The sequence below is a fragment of the Syngnathus scovelli genome, chromosome 1 (assembly GCF_024217435.2).
Source record: "Syngnathus scovelli strain Florida chromosome 1, RoL_Ssco_1.2, whole genome shotgun sequence".
Lineage (NCBI taxonomy): Eukaryota > Metazoa > Chordata > Actinopteri > Syngnathiformes > Syngnathidae > Syngnathus > Syngnathus scovelli.
In genome coordinates this window covers 22645086-22662315 of record NC_090847.1, presented here as the reverse complement: position 1 = coordinate 22662315, position 17230 = coordinate 22645086, and the positions used below count along the sequence as shown (strand labels likewise).

Sequence of the window (17230 nt, the reverse complement as noted above, 5' to 3'; positions counted from 1 at the left end):
TGGGGTCTCACGTCAAGACAGCAGGATTTGTAATGGCTGTAACCGGGATTATTGAGTTCAAGCAGAACAGCCAGGAAGTACAGAGCGAGACGGGAAAAGAAAAAAAACAAAAAAAAACACTTCACACAGTGACCATTTCTCCTCCCATAACGGACGCTACAATGGCTGGTGGATTATTCCCCCATTTAATTGCACAGAAGAATCAATGTGACAACTTTTTAGCATCAAATATGTCACAACCCATCGCAGCGGCATTTCTTCAGCGTTGCTTTTACAGCTCACTGATCAAAGCTCCTCACGGGGGTGCTGTATAATTGTAGCCGACACACACAAAAAGTCTTCTTTGTTGGGGCGTGAGCTAGACACGCTATGACAGATGACCACTGCCGCTCCAAACGCGCTGATCCTCTGACCGCTCCCCCCCCCCACACACACACACACACACACACGCACATCCACACGGAAGGCAGCAAGAGGCTAGCGGCCAGCGAGTGACCTCGTAGAATGCGGCCGTGATGTGGCACGGCCTCATCTCTGGTTTCCAATCCCCTGCCAGCGACTGACACCCGCTCCTCTTTTGCACCTGTCGAGTGCCAATAGACCCCCCGTCTGCCCTCTGTCACCACAGAGGATATACGGCCCTGCTTCGTCGGTCCCGTCTGCCTAATTAGTCCCTAACTGACCTCTTGCTCATCAGGCACAGCTCGCGAGTGGTTTCCTCACCTCAGTCTCAACCACTGGCCCGATATGACTGAGTGCCCCATTCAACCGAAAAAAATTAGGCGCCGGCGTCTACACGCAAGCCTCGGATAATGAAGCTATCAGTGCGGACGGGCAACTTGACTGTGAGTTACACGCAGTGAATCATGCAACTTGAACACGAACACACATGGCACACAGAGAAAAACACACAAGGGGTTGTGGCATAATTTCACAGGCGGCAACAGTGCGGCGCTTATTCACAACCTGCATGTTGTGGTACGTTCAGTAAAGTCAATATTGCTTGATGTCATTATAGTTGCAGTGGACTGACGAAATAGCGAGTGAGCTGGCCCAGGAGTAGCAAAAAGTATCTAAAAACTCTTTTTTTTTTTAAATCCCTCTACAGTATAATGTTCTCCATAAAAGTATATAGAGATTTAAACTGTTTGTGCATGATCAATTCATTGCAACTTTTGCTGTGCAAAACTCCGCCATCAGGGTCAGAAGAATACAGTCACAAAGAAACAAATTTGATTTACTGGAAATGACTTATAAATGGTTTTCCACAAAGGAAAAAAAAATATGCCTGTAAGTGTTGCTATATTGTGGGTCTCCAAGTGTTGCTGCACCAATGGTGTTCAAATTGCCATTGCTGTTCAACAGGTTTGTTAGCCACATGACAAATTCTATCGCTATATCGTTGTAGGTTAGCATTAAGCTAGCAGAAGGCAAAGTTGTGTTATTTTACGACAGGTTGCAAGTAGTAGCCGTGTGAGCCGGCGATATGACGTGACCAGTTTGAAAGTGGAAGCCGTGCCTCTGTAAGGCCATAAATAATAATTGTGAGCAGTTAAATATGACCTCTCCAGTGAGGCCCAAGTGCTGCAGAACAGCAGGTGCTGACGTTCCTCCAAAGTTCTTTCCATTTTGGGGTTATGTGTTCCACTGGGGGCAACTGTTTTATTGACTCGAAAGAGCCTGTTAAAGCATATCGGTTTTATTCAGAGGTGCATATCTATTTATATATGGCCTATTATTTGAAGCGGCTGATACAAGACAATGATTTGCTCTACAAACTGCAGTTTGCTTTAAATTCCAGTTAACCCATAGCCGCCTTATGTCTGAGGTGAAATAAGGTGTGAGATGAAATACAGTGGACATTCAGTGTATAATATTGGCAAAGAAAAGAAATAGACATTTCTGTCCTTTCCCTTTTACCCCATTTTGTTGCAGCCAGGTTCACATATAATATAGCATGTATGGGACCTGATCCGATTGAAGTAAAATTTATGGAAATAAGGCCAAAATATTTCATCATTAAAATACAATGCAAATTCCATTTATTATTACATGCGGCTAGCATATTTTATACATATGTATATATATTTTTTAATTTATTTATTTATTTATATAATATCTATTTTGAGTTTTGGGGTTGTTGGGTTTTTTTCAAACAGAAAAGGGGGGAAGCCTAAAGAAGAAGAAAAATATAAGTGTTCACTTTGATCTGCAATATAACAAGTGGGTAAAAAGCAGTAACTCATGATAGGTAAACAAAGTTAGCAAGTTAGCAGAATTTGATGGGACACACTGTATGTGCTTTGACAATTTCATCACATCATTGCTGTTTGTGCGGAGAAAAATAATGCCATATGCCGATTCTAAAAAGATGAGAACTAGTATGTTTGAAAACAAACAGTTAACATTACTATAACATTAAATGCATCAGTATTGCTTCAATATTAAACAAGAAGGACTTAACAGGCAATATTTGTTCATATGTACAGTTTGGTTATTGAGAGTACCCCAAAAAGTAGAATACTGGATAAAAGTAAAGAGTTGCCGATTAAAGTATTTATTAAGTAATGAATGTGAATGGAGTGACAAAATGCCCACTTAATAGTATGTATGTAATTTTTCGGTTTCTTTGTTTAAAATAGCTCACTATAACATAACACCTGCAAAAAGGGAGGGAACACTATGTTGAAGTGAGGAGGGGGAGGAACTATGTTTAGCCTGGGTTGTTAGTGGAAGTTAGTCTTCGTCATATTTCTTAATAACCTCAGTACTTTACTTTTGCATTTTTTTTCAAAATCAAAGAACCTGTAAGACCAATTCATTGTCCAGTCCGAAAGAAAAATTTACAATTTTCCAAAATGCATCATACATTTCCTCTCTCTTTTTTTGCAGCCCAACAACAAATTCTCTGTGTTGACTGCCATCATCTGAATTTTTATAGTACTTTCTAATCTAGATATTCCACTGGGTAGTTGAAGTGAAGGCGCTGCGTGCTGAGCAGGATACAGACAGCCTAACGTGAGAAAGCAGACATCACGTGACTGCAGCACTTTCTGTCTGGGTGCACGACAGGGTCTCACTGACTCTTCCTCCCCGGTGAGGAGGAAGAGGAGGAGGCATACGCACACGGCTGGCGAATAACAACACGCCATCCACATGCATGGTGAGACACGAGCCGGACTGTCATGCAACTCGGATGCTCAGCGTACCAGACGATGGGGGGGAGGGCTTTCAAACAAAACGCGCGTGCAGATTATTCATCACTATCCTGTCTCCTCATTCTCCACTCTCAATCAAAACAAGGATGCTCTTCATCATCAACGCGCATGACAAAATTGGTATTCCCCACGCGGGTTCCCGTCTCGACCGACATGAGATGCGCAAAGTGTCTCATATGGGAAGTTGCATGAATGGATGAAAAACAAGAATGAAAAAAGCAGCCAGTCAGCGACTCACTCAGTTTCCAGCGCGTGCGTTCATCCAGCTGCTCCACTCCGCGTCATCCTTCATCCAGCATCCGAAACAACATCAACAATCCAGCGCTGGACATCCAACACACGCCGTCCTGCGACTGTTTTTCTTTTTTTTTTTTTTTACTTTTTAAGTCCCATTGATGTCACTTCCTGTGAGGATGGTGCCTGAGGATATCGTGGGAAGCGGGCATCCGGAGGTCAAAAGTTCACAATGGAGGAAAGCGGGACTGCAGAGAAGAGGAGAAGAGATTATAAAAGACGGAAAACGAAAGAAAAGGATCATCGCGGCCATGCCGGCTGATTCCAACTGTGCGCTATACGTTTTATATAACACTCGCGTTTGCATCATCCCCACTCCCACCCCCCCTTCCATCTCCGTCATGCGCCTGCGACTTTCTATTCCTGATCGTTATTATGCACTTGTGGATGCCGGAAGCATCACTTTTGGCAAATATGATTGACAGTCAGTGCATAACAATGCAGTGGCCCTCAAATCATCTTTCCCCATAAAAGCCAATGAAAATGCCATCACCCTGTTACAGCATTCCCAAAATAAACAAAAATTTGCTCTCTATAATACTTTATAAAAACATGCGGTACTGACATGACTCAAAAAAGAGAGGTCAGGAAGTCAACAATTTGCTAAGAATTCAACAATGTGCTGTTCCTCCTCAGGACAAAAACACTAATGCAGGCAAATGGATAAATTCATGGAGACGGAACTCATTAAGCAGCAGTAATATGAGATGTTTGTACAGAGGATGAAGAATATGAATATATTGTACATCTATATGTGTTGCACCACTGTTTGTGTCCAAACAACAACAGAAATGCTATTGCTTAGCCCATCTATCTAATCAGTCACACTTCATAAAATTCAATTCAAAATAATTTAATTGAAAACAACCCTTCCAACCACAAGGACATAGACACGCCTCTCTTGGGTAAAAAAAATCTCCCTCATAAGTCAGAAAATTCAGGAACCTCTCTTTTAGCAAAAAATCGATTGGACATTACAATCATGAATTGATTTTTATGATATAAAACTTGTTTGCTTGAGCACATAGCCATAAGTGGCAACAGGTTAATTTTAGCATTGTATTATTCTGCATGTCACTTCTATGCTGGCCTAAATAGAGATATTGTTTGTAGTGTATGTATAATTATCAGCCAATAAAGAATAACACTGCTCAATGAATTCTTTTACCACCCTTTTGAGAATAATTGTCAATTTTTGGCTACGTGAAGCCCTTTGAGACTGTTTGTGATTTCGGGCTATACAAATAAACTTGACTTGACTTGACTTGACTTTAATTAGTTATGGTTAATGAATTCCGAAAAACTGCCCTGATTTTTATACATCATTATATTAACAAAAATAGAATACATAATATAGTCAAATATTTAATAATATTTATGGATTAAGGCTTTGTGGATTTTTTTTCTGAAACGTCACAAATAAGACTTCAATCCATCTCTGAGTGAAATTTGCTGATGATCAATAATAATTTTCCTTTGCAGTGGTTGAGAATCTAATGTCCCAGTGACTCGATGGGACGTGTTCCCTCACTTTGCCCTCTGCTCTTTTACCTTTGAACCCACACCCAGCAGCTCATCTCTGATCTACACAGGGTCTCCTCTCACATCTCCTCGGTGATGGATGACCACCAGCATGTCAATAGCGCACAATATTTCAATTTCCTGCGTCGAAGAAGGAATTTGGGAGGTTGCCAGAAGTTCACCAGCACAGTATGGTGCCTCCCACTCACTCTCACGACAAGGCCCAGCAATTTACCGAAGAGCTCAGACCAAAACATCGTGTTGGAGAACATTCCACAAAGTCGGGTTTTCCATGTGTTGGGTCAGACTCCCGCAGCCTGATGGACGGCGGCGCCCAAGACTTTGACACCAGAGCGGCTGAGTTCATTGTGGGAATATTGATACTTTTGATGGAGTTGAAGTGCATACAGGGCTTTGAGGTAAATAGTGGTAACAAACTCGGTAACACAGTCACTTTTGTTAGGTGGAATTAGTGTTTTTCTATATTACTATCCCAAAAAATCTATGTATGGAATGATTTGATGATCTTCCTGTATTGTTATGATGTGACACTTGTGTGCAAGATGTGCTATAAAACTAAACTTCCCTTGCCTGCATTCTGTATAGTTCTTATAATTCTGCTGATCTGATGCATTAAAATACATTTAAAAAAATACAATTATTTTGGGGTTGTCCATGATTATTATTATCATTATTATTATTACTATTATATGCCTGCAAATTTTAAGTAAAATCTATCCATGTTTTACACGCTGATATACTCCCGCTTGACATCATTTTCCACATTTCATCACATTAAAAAAGAATTTACTGTGGAATTTCAGCTTTTAGGAGCTACTTTAAAACATACAAGTCATAATTAGGTTTCAGGGTTAACAACATCCAACATTGATGAGGTAAAACGTCAACACAAGCCGCATGCCAATATGGAAGCGTTGTATTGATATAAAACGGTAATATTGTGTGATGTAAGCGTGCAAGGCATGCAGATTGAAGTCGATGGCATGTGCACCAGAAAAAGCGCCCATGTGGGAATGTGTGTGTTGTGTTGTAGGTTCTGATTGGTTGTGGCTCTGCTTTAAACGCCTGTGATTGGTGAGCTGAGCGAGAGGGGTTGCAGCATCCGTAAAGAGGCGGCGAGGCACACACTGCGACCTAGTGGATGGAAAGGGATGGGGAGGCTGTGTGTGCGTGTGTGTGTTACAGGGATATTATATCACACACACACAAACCTCAGAAATAAACATACCTTGTATCTTAATCTTCACAGTCTGTGAATCAAACCTATATACAATTTATATTTAACTATACAAAATTATCAGCAGCAACCACACACACACACTTGCTTTGCAGCTTCTAACCCATGTGTTTGATCTTAGATCATCAATGCATGGCGAGGTGTTACCAGTGTAGAAAAACACTCACACGCACTTCTTGATAAGGCACCCACATGTATTATTGTGAGTTCGCTAAATAAGCGTGCAGACATTTGTTATTCCATCTGAAGTGCTGCTCGTTCGTATGTATACACACAACTATACCGTTTCGTACAGGATTCTCGCTCACCAATTAGCCACGCAAAGGTTTAATAAAGTCAGTTTAGCTTAATGCTAACAAACAATGCAAAACGCTATTGACATGCTGGTGTGACAGGATCAATTTCAGGTCATTATAACACTATGACCGACAGATATTTGAAGACAAACAGTGGAGCAACACATGTAGACAGAAAATACTAGAATACTCACAGATAAATACTTTAACATCACCACTTTTGCATGAATGTTTGGGTGATTATCATCTGCTTGATGGAAAAAGCATCACCCAGACCCGCCTCAAAATAAATTCAGATTACCCTCCCCTTCCAGATGTACATCACAGAGGAGATTGGAAGTACTTAAGAGCTGATAAAGGGGAGGGGGGTGTTTTTATCAGGGTGGGGGGGCAATGCTGCACCAAATTTTGGGAGCAGGTTTTAGTCAAGGCCCAACAGCTCGACAAGAGCCACGGCCCATTTTGCCTTGAAGGGATTAATAATGAATTAAGGCACACATACAGCCCTCCCCAATAAAGATATTCATGCATGCTAATGCATCCATTATTTATAGTGTGAGAGGCAAGCCATAGTGGTAGCCACATGCAAGTGGGGGCTGGTGTGAGGGTCTCTTCGAGGCCTCTGCAAGCACTGGAGTCCAGTTGGGGCCTGAGGCTGCTGTGGGTTGACATGCTGGTGTAACGGGGGTGTGCGTGCGTGTGGTGAGGGTTTGGGGGGGGGTCCTTTGCCAGACAGGCAGCTCGAGCATCAGAAAAGGGCTGCCAAGTGTGGTGGGGGGAGGGGTGGATTAAACAAATAAATACATGATAAGAAATAATCATGCCAGGGAGCAGAGTGGAGACAAAGAGCCCAAAAGGGGGAGTGCGGGATCAGAGGTGGGGGCTCGCTAAGTCAGGATTTACTGTCTGGACTAGTCCCTTCTTGACCAAAAAGACAGAACTTTTAGGGATATGACTGGTTAGAGTAAAGAGGTGACTCAATCTAATCTATTCTAAGAAGAAGATCTGGGCAGAGTCTACGATGGTCACAGATTAGGCAACGTGAAGGTGGCTTTGCTTTATGTTTGGTTTGATAGTAAATAAACACTGCGAGTGGCATCCAACAGTTGTTTCTTTTTAAAGAATTGACTTCCTGCCAAACTGCTACTTGTTTTGAAGTGAGTTTAGTTTAGAGGCTCATTCATCAATAAATAATATATTAAATTAATCAAGTATTTATGATCATCGAATAATTGCCTAGAGACCTAAAAATGTCCGAATCTATTTCTATAAATTTTGATTCTTGACAAATAATCTCAGATCCCTGTAGTTTTGATAAAAGCAAATGGAATATCTTTGGGTTGAATCAAAATAAAACGTTCACAAACATTATCAAAATTTTGATTTATTCCCTGACACATTACAGACCAAACCAGCAACCAAATCTTAATGAAATTATGTTAGTGCAGCAATTTCTAATTTTTGGAAAACACCAAATGGAAAACTTGACCTAAATCTTTTTCATGCTAAACACACTCTTAAAAAAAAATTGACAACTTCGCAGCTCAAAGATACAAATGTCACATGTAGAGGTGAAGGGACAGTGGAAGTGGCGCGTTCTTTTCATGTGCACAGCATGCCAGGTATGTAGCGGGCCAGGCGGCACTGAGGCACGTCGGCTGATAAGATAAAGAGGTGGCACGAGCTAGATGACTTTCCCAGCCGACTGATCCCCGTATTAGCATAGATATACAGTCATCAACATGCTGCCTCATCTCCATAGATATGACTGGGGCCATGCCACCACCAAATCAGGGCTTCTCAAACAGGGGTCTCCGCACCCCTGGTGGTCTACCAGTTGGAGCATGGGGGTCGCTAAAGTAATTGCTTACATATGGGGGCCGACATGACAATAAAACAAGCATGACAAAGGAATTATTTTTTCTACATGACCTTTACACCAATTATAAGCTGTGTTGTGATTGTGGCGTATTGCATAAATCTGAAATCTCGGTATGTTAACCAAAAAAAAAAAAAAAAAGGATGGTGAGGTAATAAAAGGTTTCTTTTGTATTTGAATTTTATATAGTCCTATTTTTTTATTACCAAAAGAAATTCAGAAATTATAAAGTGCTGCTGCTTTGAGATGTAAGTGTCCCGAACTTAAAAGTTTGTCAAGGCACGAGCCGGCGTTTGATTTTTTTCATTTATTCGTAATTTTGTCAATATAGTGTATAATGTTCGGTATATGTTCGTAATTTAGTTAAAAGTTGAAAAGTTTCTCTCTCAGGGCCTCAGGACTGATGATTAAAACTTCTCTCTTGTCCTGCTTAAACTGGAGAAAGGTTTCTGCCAATCCAGGATTTGATGTCCAGGATTTACTTAAAAAAGAAGAGCCTCATCGGACTGTCATCAGCACGAGACACAAATGTACAACTGAATATGCTTAGCTGAGTTGTGGAAACTAACTTCGTGCCTCCTGATGACACTGCCAAGTGGCAGCATATAAAAAATATTTAAATATCATATATAAACAATAAAGGACCTGAAATTGAACCTTGAGGAACGCCATATGCTCGAAACTGGCCGTAAAATGTTTTTAAAAGTGATGTTTGTATAGGATCCAGAAGACAAGTATGATATAAAGGGAAACAACCTTTTAATTTGAAAACATAATCAAACGATTGTAACATCTTCATCATAGGCATCCTAATTGTAGATAATCCTGCCGAGGCTACTCAGGCGCCATTGTTCGCTCCGCTTCCTCCTTGCGTGCATGAATCCACATCTGTCGGAGATATGACCAATATCTGGGCTAAGAGATTATCAGTGTGGCTTTGCAAAAACCAGTTTGACAGGGATTGCCCGCCCATTTCAAAGTGCTGCCCCAGTATTATACCGGCGACATGCCCCAAAATTAAATCCCTTAATATGATGGGACTATGAGCGGATCACATCATGTTACATGAGCTGCTGGGTTGCAGGTAATAGTCAGCCCCCCTCCTCCAGACACAGACACACGCACACACACAAAACACACACACACACCAAATTTAATGTTTGCCAACAAGTAGCAGGACCTCCCTGAAGGCAACGTTGCACTAAGCATTTTTACATTGTGCAAACATTGCAACCTCCAGCAAATACAACCAAAGGCACTTTGGTGTTCTTTTTTTTTTTTTTTTTTTTAATACCGCAAAGTCAACCTCACACAAGACGAGCCATAAAGATTGCAATCATGTCAAAACAATATCCATTTTCATTTCACTCCACATGAGTCACCATTTGTTGCGCCCACACTCATTTTTATTTGTCATTTTACGACAAATACAGCAGCTTAATTATACATGCGACCGCTGCAATAAAAGTGCAAGCATTAACAAGCATCTTGTTAACACAAGACTTGCTTTGAAAGCATTTTTTTTAAAACACTTTCACTCAGCACTTGTCTGATGTGGCACATTAGCAACAGTTAGAGCAAATTATCCACAAAAAAGAACTACCATTACTAAAATATTGCACTGTAATTAGTAATTGTAATTGTCACAATCCTGTACAAAGCATGAATTAAAAAATTGGAGACACAAAGGTAAATATTTTCATGCCTGGCTTCAAGCACACAGGATAATATTGTTTACTAAATTATAGCAATTAATACCCCAAAAACCTTAACAACCCAAAATAGTTGTGTCCATCCCACCCAGCAATCTAATGGCCTAGCATGCACTGTACATTTCAGTGTTTTCTTTTCCAGTTATTTTCAGTTTGTTCCAAGGTTGTTTTGACTACGTACAAACATCAAAATGTTTCTTTTCAATGATTTTCATGTAAAACAAAATTGGGCTATAGATTGGGAGCTGCATCCTACAGCCATATGAGTGAAGTAGGAAAAGCCTCTCGTCTCCATATTCCTGACCTGCCCCGGTTCATCCAAAGAAACTTTATCCCCGTGACTATGAGTCAACTCCCAACCTCTTTGCGAAGAGTCTTTGCTTGTGTTTCAAAGGCTTCCTGGTTTTTCATTACTGGCCAAACATAGCGCTGCTATACACAAAGTGGTCACTCTCACCGTGACCCAATGCAGGCAGAAGATCAGGCACCCCCTGGCAAAGCCAAACATGTAGTTAAAAGTGGGGTGAACCCTCTGAATGCTGATGGTGTTGTTTAAAAGAAAGAACAAAGTGAAACCATTCGTAAATGTGACAGTCAAAGGTCAGAAGGCTTCCTCAAAGACTGTTTAGGACAGGCAAAGGTGTCCACTTGCAGCCTATCATCCATTTTCTTTGTGGCCCGATAACATTTGGCACAGCCCAGTGGTAATTGGATTTACACGTGCTGCTAGATGGCAGCAACAACAATGTGAAACTAGCATAACACTATACACAGGCTAACAACTAGCATCGATAACCGCTACCTTAAAAATCGACTAATATTACTGGAACTTTGCTGCGATAGTGTTCGTTGTGTTTCATTACGAATTCGACATGTACACTACTGCCCCTGGTGGATAATGTGTACACAGAAATAGGCGCATCATGTGGATTGAATTTGTATGAAATAGTACAAACAGTTTAGGTGTTTACATTTTGTTTTATTGTTGTTACTGCATGTTTTTATTCAGTCTTTTCTGTAGGCGAGCCTTAAAAGAACATGTTTGCACGCACAGTCGTGTCAGAGCGGCTAAATATTTCATACTCTTCGTTTTTTAAGACAACCGTGTGGACGTCGTAGCATTCGTCAATTTTGAGCGATGCGAAGCAAAACCCATAAGACCCCTTCTCCCCTCGAGGCAATCCCATCAAGCTGCATTCACTGGGGGTCTATGTTAAGCAAATGGCCAGAGAAATGGGTAACCTAGTGAATCCATTACCTCTTCACCGCTGCCCATTGTCTTTGGACATGCGCTTTGCCTTGGAATGGGCTAACTTAATTATAATAGCAACTGGTAGCACTCCTTAACATGTCAATGGGACTTGGCCCGCATGCATAATTCTACGGTGTTATTGTGGTGGCCGCAGTGATTTTCACTGACAAAACCAGGCAAACCGCAGGCACGCCACGGCAGCCTATTGTCATGGACGCATCCATCTGGATCAAGGCTATCAGAGGATATTTGCACTTCCTGTGTAGCTCCTGGCTCTTGTTTTGTTTTTTTGTTTTTTTTTTGACATGCGGCAGAAGGAGCAGGCCTTAGCCACCAGTAGTGGGCCAATTGAGGTGCAGATTGACCAGAGGGACAGTGTTGAAAGGGGCAGCGCTCCTGTCAAAGTCGGTGATGGACACCCACGTGGGGGCGGATGGCTGGCTGGCCTGCAGTTTCGGGGGAGAAGACTGCAATTGATGGGACGTGGCGAGGCAGGCGCCCTGCTTTGCAATCTTTTGTCCCCAGAGGTGTTGGAGGGTGTATCGCAATGTCGAAGGATCTTTAGTTTCAGCACACTTCTGATGTCAACAACCTGCCATGTACAAGTACAACAACCCCTCAACTGCTGAAAGTGCTCTGACATCACTCTCAAATCAAAGAAATTGACCTTTTTCTAATGTTTGTAAACTCCAAGGCGGGGTTTTAACATGTTCCGTGTGAGGGTCTTCTCTGCTTCCATTGCGTTTTCATTTTCTATTTGTACCATTCAATGAACGACCGAAGATTCATTTGAGACGGTGTCGTTTCGTTTTTTCTACTCAAGCAGCGGCGTAGCGAGAGCGAAACCATTTTGCCTCCCAAAACAAAGCAAAATATCAAAAAATCATTTAGCTAGGGCACTTGTATGTCAAGCTTGTATTAGCATTTTTAGTCATAAATGTAGGTCATCGGTACCTAGCTTTTTGAAAAAGTGCCCTTTGAGACTTATCCAATAGAAACACTTGAGCCCCCAACACGTGGACGGGTTAGCAGGCTGTCAATCCATGTAACGTATACGTTTGCCACTGCGTGCTCAGCCCTTGGCCGCTGCGTCGGAATGCTGACGGCGCCCGCCGATATTAGACATGATTTGATTAAGATTGGAAGCCCAAAGCTCCAAGAGCAGATATGTGATGCCGAGGCGGGCGGGTTGACGTGAAGGCGCACAGTTTGATGCCCGCCCCCCCTGCAAAAAAATGAAAGCAAAGGGAGGAGGGTGAGTTACCTGTGGCCCGGGTTCCAACTGGGAGTAATTTGGACCAGACCGCTCCCAACTGCTCCCAATGTGTTCATTCGGTTGCCATTGGACTGTGAGCGCAGGTGGGGAGCCTGCCCAGCCTGACGCTGAATAGGCCTGATTGTGCCCAGCAAAAAAAACGCCATCTGTTTCAATGAGACGCACAGAGCGAGAGATTTGGAGGGAGGAGGGCGCTACCGATGAAGAGTCATGTTTTATGATGTCGGGGGGAATCTTGAAGCGAGGTACACGAATATGAATTTTTTACATCTAAACTAGGGGCAGGCATTGCATGAGCACATACTGCCTGCTATGTTCTTAATGTGGCCCATTAAGATTTTTGATTATCAAGGGTCCTGTAAGCAGCACTCTTCATTATCAAAATTCTTGATTAGGAATTAATACTATAAGTAGAAATTTATTTTGCATTTTTTTTCCCCTAAAAGTGTTGAAAAGGATAATTTAGCCATCTTTTCCCACTTGCTGTCTGAAAATGACATCACATGCTAAGGGGGTCAGGTAACAACCAATCAAGGCTCATGTGGCATGTGCAAGCTGAAAAAAACAAAATAAATGAAAATATCAATGATGGAAAAAGAAAAAAGTAGACATTTTTGAAATTATCGTGAAAATTACGTTTAGGGACCCATAAAGTCATCGCCATTTAATGTAGGCTGCTGACCAGGTTAATAGTAAAATTACATTTACATATTTTTCCCACAGTTTTGAGGCTTCAATTTAAAGAATTGATGATTTTAATCATGCAAATTTGGCAGGGCTCGTCCACGTGGTGTAACAAATTTTAGGGCTTTTTTTTTTCGCTTTACACGCACTTTAAGAGATCAGATTTTTTTCATCGTCTCGGTCATTTTTTTAACTTACTATTTTGTTTTATCTTAAAGTGTGCGTAGATTGTCAGTCATCCAAGTTATGATGATCCACAAAGCTTTCAGCACAGCAAATGGCCTCTGAATTTCTATTTTTTTTTCTTGATTTTCAAAACATTAAAAGGGACCAAGATTGGGCAAAGCAAGACAGCTTTATTTAAATGGCACGTTTCATACTCACGGTGCTTCACATAGTAGTGACAAAACAACATTTAAAGGGAAATTAATTAGACATTTCCAAACAGTAGAAAAATGAAAAGTTGTTCACTAAAACGTCGACCTGCATTGACAAAATTAAAACATATTAACAAAAGACTTTTCAAAAAACATGTAAAGAATTTAAATTAAGATCAAATAAAAGTAGGGTTCTATATTTACTAAGACCAAATTGAAATTGCTTAAAAATGTTCAACTGTTTACACTGTAGGTTGCCTTCACTTCTTTTGGCAGCATAACAGCTAAACGCCACTTCACCGTGTTTGCTTTGAATTTTTCCGTGATTTATGAGCCAATTTTAATTAGTATTTTCTTCATATGAGGCTAACAAAATGTTATTTACACACGGTCACGCTTTCTTTCCATGAGAAGTAAAGGCAAAGTAAGGCCACGAACGTCCACTAGGCCGACTTTTGAAGCGTCTTTATCGGGCTTGGCAGCGCGGCCTCAGCGATTGTCAAGCCTTTATGCTCGCCAAGGTGTGTCCAATGCGCTGCCGCTTTGTGCGCCGAGGGTGACGACACATCGCATTCTGTCTTGTGTCTTGAACGAGGGATGACGAAGGGGGGTGGGGGGCACAGGGTGGTGGGTTTGTGAGGGATGTACAACAGAGGGCTGTGAAGGGAGGCGGTGGGGGGAGCGCTGCATAAAGGCGGCGGCAGATCTTCAAAGGCGGGTCGTACAAAAGGCTCTTAAAGCGTTACTTCATGCAGAGCTCTGCCAGATGTAATTGCGTGATTCCGGGAGAGCGCTCCACCCTCGGACATCGGCGTGGAGGGAGGACTGGAGAGTTGCCTTCAATAAACAAACAACAGAGGGAAGGCCTCGGAATGTCAAGCTCAATGGCCGTCATGCAGACGCCATCGGAAAGCGTCTTGAATTTATATGAAGACATAATTAAACTGAGAGCAGAGCGGATGGAAAGCTGTTACAGCATCTAGCAAATGATCTGCTAGTGTGCTGAACTAGTATGAACTTTTTAGTAGAAAGGCACAGGGTAGTGGAGTGACTGTCTTACTGCTAGTGTGTCTTACAACAGCCTTCCACGTAAAAACTAATATGACATACGAAGCACAGGATAGTAGAATTTTGATAAGAAGCTATGCGTCACTGTAGCCATTCTACCAGCGCACCCAAATTGTTATTCTATACGCCGAAATATCTTGCTAGACTGAAAAACAAAAAAGGTTCACTCAATTTTATTCCGTCAAGTGGCTGCACCAAATCAAATCATCTGGCTCCAGTTCTGCACACCAGTTGGATGTCCCAGTGAAGTTAATTAATAGCATGTACAAATCAGCGCACTGATATGATACAAAATACAGTAAATGCTGAGACGGCTTCCCACTGGCCGCCGTTGCTCCCCTCCTCTAGTCTCATCGACCCAACTAGTACCCGGCCCCCCCGTCGAGCCGGGACAGGTGTTGAGTGTGCATTGTTAAATATGTTCTCCAGGCACAAGCGCTTCCTCTGTCGGGTACATTTGCTCAGCCGACTCGGCTTCCCAGCGTGGGACCGTGTTTGCCTCAAAGACGTCGAGCGGCAGTGGAAACGGCGGAAGGGGCGGGGCATCACTTTGGAGCCCGCAGATGGGAATCCCGCGGGAGGGACACGCCCCGGTGTGTTGCGGGAATGCCGATTGGGGCAAATTGTGGCCTATTTATCTTTGCATCTCTAAGCTGCAACGATCTTTTTCTTTTGACTTGTTTGGGCAGATACACAAGCACTGTATGGTCAAAGTGAACTCAATGCTAATGTTAAATAGCATTGATATTACAGTGTTTGATTGTAATTTCAGGAGGCTTGTATACTTCCTTGACACCAATTGCTATGCTGGACTGTTTTAATATTTAGACTGCAATTTGGTAAATGTGTGGATAGTACACCACAAACACTGTGCTAAAAACTATTAAATACTTTATTAAAACTTTATACTGTAAATTAATCAAATATACTGTCATTCACCAGTGCGTAAAATAAAACTAAACTTCAAAATAAGTCAGTTTTCTACAAATTAGACTTAAAAACCATTGAGAACAGAACTTCTAAAGTGTTAAAATGAATAAACAAGATTTTTAATGGCAAAATAATGGTAATAACAATAAAAATACATAGAATGATGTAAAATCCAATAAAGTACAAATTTTATAATGCTGGACAAGGTCGCTTAGAGATTTGCGTTTATTTTTCAGTGATTAATTTTTAGCACAGTTGTCTGTATTTGTTCTCGACTTTCAGAATTAGAATGGCCGCTCATGGCGAAGTGAAACCAGAGCCGCGATCAAAGTGGGAAGGAAAGATTTCTTTTGTGTATCCAAGTGATATAAAATGATACCTTGCACAGCAGGGCCACCAAAGCCTGGCAAATTATTCTTTGCATATCAATAATTAGCCCCATGTGGAACATGGAATAATTCAAAAAACCCGTCTTTGATTATAGATATTATTTTTGATGGGCCAAGTATAGGTTATGCGCGGTTTTGAAATATAGGTAATTAATTAAAAGTACAGCGGAGTTTCTATGCATTACATTCTCAGGGGAGCCATTATTGAGTTACCCTGCATACAGTGTAGTATATAAAAGGTCAACACACCCTTTTCAAAAAAAATATTTGTGATAAAAAAAAAAAAAGATAATAGTGTGCAATCCATACAGTAGTACATCTAAATAAAGAAACATACAATATACGTGTGCAAATTCAGTTCACATGTGTACGGTATGATAGCCACATGTAAGCAAGCACAGAGTACAAACACACCGTTTCCCCATCACACCACAAAGGCCAAGTGAGTGTGGCGGAGGGTGCAGGATCCCAAGGGTACCTCGAGTCTCATTGCAAAACCTTGAAGAGTTTTCAAAGCCCACCCGCTGCCCAACCCCTAATCAGGGAGTGACCCCCCCAACGCACCCACCACCTAGCACTCATGCCCCCAGTACGTGATGGTGGTGGTGGGGTGCACCTTTCCTTCCGTCATAGATTTCACAAAGACTGCGTTAAAGCCAAGCTGGAGAAGGTTTCACCCCATGAGGGATCATTACTCGCGACCTCCGTGGCCTTGTTAGCTCAGGTTTGTGTAAATACACACACACTCACAGACGTATACACGGGGATTTCAAATATTTGACCACCTTTATTCAGGCACAGCCACAACAAACCACATCAAACCGCAACACGGAAATAATGAGCGTCGTTATCCACCAATAGCCACATCATTTTATTTTAGCAGCCGGCATTCATTGCATAAGTGTGTGACAGTGTCCACAAAGCCAGGTGACAAATTGGTTCTCGAGTTTTGTATGTCAGAGCTGTTAACACAGTAGTAAAGTCTTGATTGCAGCAAATGTTTGAATAAAAAAAATATGAAAGAGTTGTCAGGTATTGTATTTTTTTGTATTGCTGTCACATTGTCACATGGGCAA

General features: G+C 41.7%; 1 long non-coding RNA gene across 8 annotated transcripts in view; it reads right to left on the bottom strand.

Annotated features, from left to right (window-relative positions):
- The window catches only part of LOC125982473 (uncharacterized), a 146296-nt gene that overhangs the window by 125921 nt on the left and 3145 nt on the right, over nucleotides 1-17230 (bottom strand). For all 8 annotated transcript variants that reach the window (XR_007486419.2, XR_007486402.2, XR_007486404.2 and 5 more), the window contains exon 2: nucleotides 3457-3700. This is a non-coding gene — a long non-coding RNA (uncharacterized lncRNA). The remainder of the gene's footprint in view (nucleotides 1-3456; nucleotides 3701-17230) is intronic.